Here is a 3,963-nt window from a genome sequence, read left to right as displayed (position 1 = left end):
TTCTTAATAGGGTGCCAACTAAGGCGACTGCCGAAAAACTTTATGAGCATTATACTGGGCGAAAGCCTAGTCTAAAGCATTTTCATGTGTGGGGATGTCCAGCGGAGGCAAGGCCTTATAGGCCTCATAAAAAGAAATTGGACTCCCGTACAGTGAGCAGTTACTTTATTGGCTACTCTAAAAAATCAAGGGGCTATAAATTTTATGATCCAAGTTTGAAATCCATATTTGAGACGGATACAACCACGTTCTTTGAGGATATTGAGTTTGAGGGGGAAGATAAGGTTAGAAACTTTGTCTTAGAGGAAGAATCTGTATCTATTTCAGATGCGATTCATATGGTTGCTTTTAATGAAGCAAATTTGGGACCTCCTCAAGACATAGCTGATGAAACCTTCCCTACTCAAGGTGAGTTAGTAATTTATGAAGGGCAAACTCAAAACCCTCAAGAACATGAACAAGAGTTGCAAGAGCCAATAGCTTTGCGTAGATCCATTAGAGAAAGGAGAAATACAATTCCAGATGACTACATTTGCTTTCTCCTAGAACATGAGGGTGATGGCTTAATGGATAATGATCCATTAAACGTTCGTGAAGCCATCCAAAGTTCCAATTCGGAAAAGTGGATTGAAGCAATGAAAGAGGAGTATAAATCCATGCAAGACAATAAAGTTTGGGAACTTGTCCCATTACTAGAAGGTAAGAAACCCATTGGTTGCAAATGGATTTTTAAGACCAAGCAGGATTCTAATGGTAATGTGGAGAAGTATAAGGCGCGTCTTGTAGCTAAGGATTTTTCTCAGAAGGAAGGGATTGACTATAAATAAACTTTCTCTCCAGTTTCATCGAAAGACTCTCTTAGGACAATCATGGCTCTTGTAGCATATTATGATTTAGAGCTTCACCAGATGGATGTCAAAACAACTTTTCTCAATGGAAACATTAATGAAAAGATTTATATGGTGCAACCAGAACACTTTGTAACGGGAGACCGAAAGAATATGGTTTGCAAATTGACAAAATCCATCTATGGGCTAAAACAGGCGTCTCGTCAATGGTACCACAAATTTCATGAGGTGATTCTCTATTTTGGTTTTGAGATGAATTCAGTTGAAGATTGTGTGTATCACAAGTTCAGTGGGAGCAAGTATATTTTCTTGCTCTTGTATGTGGATGACATACTACTTGCCACTAATGATGTGGGTACCTTGTTAGAAACCAAGACATTTCTATCCAGTAATTTTGAAATGAAGGATCATGGTGAAGCTTCGTTTGTATTAGGAATTCAGATACATCGTGAGACAGAACTCGGGGTATTCTTGGATTATCACGAAAGAGCTATATAGAAAAGGTACTTAAAAGATATGACATACAAGACTGTAAAGCAATGGATACTCCAGTTGCTAAGGGAGACAAATTTAGTCTCAATCAGTGCCCTAAAGGAAATCTGGAAATTCAGGAGATGCAAAAGATCCCTTACGTATCAGCTGTAGGGAGTCTCATGTATGCTCAAGTATGTACGTGTCTGGATATAGCGTTCATAGTTGGGGTTTTAGGCAGATATATGAGTAATCCAGCAATGGATCATTGGAAAGCAGCCAAACGGGTCATGAGGTACTTAAAGGGAACAAAAGACTATATGCTCACATATAGGAGATCAGACCAATTAGAGATCATTGGGTATTCTGACTCCGATTTTGCGGGATGCCAAGATAGTAGACGATCTACTTCGGGCTATGTTTATCTGTTAGCTGGTGGTGCGGTTTCTTGGCGTTCTGCCAAGCAAAACCTTGTAGCATCATCCACCATGGCAACAGAATATATAGCATGTTATGAGGCATCACTTCAGTCATCATGGTTGAGAAATTTTGTCACTGGGCTGCGGATTGTGGAAAGGATTGAAAGACCACTAAAGTTATACTGTGACAATAAATCAGCCGTTTTGTTCTCCAACAACAATAGGAGTTCGGCAAAGTCGAAACACATCGACATTAAGTTCCTAGTTGTTAAGGAGAAGGTACAAAGTGGACAGCTTTCCATAGAACACTTAGGCACTAACTTCATGATTGCGGATCNATTTAGGCACTAACTCCATGACTGTGGATCCTCTTACAAAAGCTATCACGCCCAAGGTCTTTCATGAGCATACTGCTCACATGGGTGTTCTGCAATGTGAGGATATTTTGGTTTAAGTGAGAGTTAGAATGTGCACATATTTTATTATGTTCTATATAATTTCGGTATTATGTATGGATACTTTGTATTCAAACTTCAGTTGATTAATCATTCAGTTTGGTATTCTGTCTTTATGCTTTGTACAATAAGGTTTTATGTTATTATTAAGGATCTCATTATAGTTAAGTAGGACCAGTTGAAAATTGATATGTATAGATCATATTCATGTGATTTTCATGCTACACATTTCATGATGTATCTATGTCATTTAGTTGTGTCAATGTTGGTGATCAGTGATGAATTAGTCATGATTGATATGGCGAAATTCACTGTGATTCGATATGGAGACATGACTAATGGACGAGATGATTTGGGTATGCCTAAGTCATAATGGCAGTATTTAAGCGCGCATAAAAGATAACACATATGGAGAATCATATGTGTGACCAGTGGGAGATTGTTAGAAATTTCTGACAATTTATGGGTCACAGATATAATTCTATAATTGTGTTATGGCCATTATGTAATTAGCCAAAATATAAAATGATCTTAAGTAATTAATTTGGTGGCTAAGGGTATATGTGTCATGAAATAATATAAGCGTAGATATCTTCGGGCAATTTCTGATTTGATGAAGGGACTGAATCAGAATTATTGCAACTTAAGTAGTAACCTCTTCGGTGTTACTTTTATGGGTTATGGTCCCCATTTGTAGAGCAATTGGTTTTAAGGTGTAGGGTTGAGGAGAATAAGGGTAGATTAGGATAGTGTTATCCATAAGGATAAGACACTATCTAGTCATCCATAAGGGATATATAAGGCAACCTCTCCTCTTCAAGAATGCTTCTTGAAACATAAGCTAAACTCTCTCACCATAAGGCACGCTCTCAAAAAAAGAGCTCTCTCATTCCCCTCTAGAGAAGCATAAAGAAAACCATTTGGCGCTCTTACATATGGAAGATCATCACACCCTCATATCTTCGAGATTCCGAAATGGCTCAACAAGGTATGTTCTTCATCTTCACCATGAAATCATTTGGGGTTTCTTCGGTCTGGGTCATGATCGTTCCATATGGGTTTATGTATGAGCATAAACATTAGGTTATCGGAACGAAGTCATGACCATAAGGACTTCCGCATTCAATCTAAGGATTACGGATGGAGAAATTCTCCAACATATCATCCCTAGTGTAAGTGTATTTTTGTGGAGAGGAGTAGTCTAGAAATATAGTAACTGATGCAATATTTAAAAATATTGGAATTGTGATAGAATTTATCACAAGAAATCAATAGTGAAAAAATTTAGTAGATATATTTTAGTTAAGAGTCGTGTTAATCAGTCAGTAAGGATTAAGTTAACTTCAAGCAAGTGTGCATAGGAATGTTAAGTCCAATATTTCTTAAAGTAATAAATTGACAATTTTCAATTCAATTTACTCTTTTAGTTCTTAACTCGCCTGTAAGGTGTGTGATTATCATTTTCCTTTAGTAAAGTGCATCCAATTTTTATATAAATTGACTTCTTAAATTATGTACATAAATTTAAAGATTAATTTATGTCTATAGATATAGATGAGTATATATCCTTTAAAGATTAATTTATGTCTATAGATATAGATGAGTATATATATATCCTTTAGTTAAATACTTACAAGGATAGGATGAACTTAAATCCATCTCAACAACACATGTAGTGAAATGCCATGACTTGTGGCACATGTAGATAATTGTTTCCAATTTTTTAAAAAGTCGTTACAAACTTAAAATTTATCAATAGGACATAAAAGT

This window comes from Lupinus angustifolius, chromosome LG11 (genome assembly GCF_001865875.1).
Source record: "Lupinus angustifolius cultivar Tanjil chromosome LG11, LupAngTanjil_v1.0, whole genome shotgun sequence".
NCBI classification, from domain to species: domain Eukaryota; kingdom Viridiplantae; phylum Streptophyta; class Magnoliopsida; order Fabales; family Fabaceae; genus Lupinus; species Lupinus angustifolius.
Note: the sequence above shows the minus strand (reverse complement) of the source record.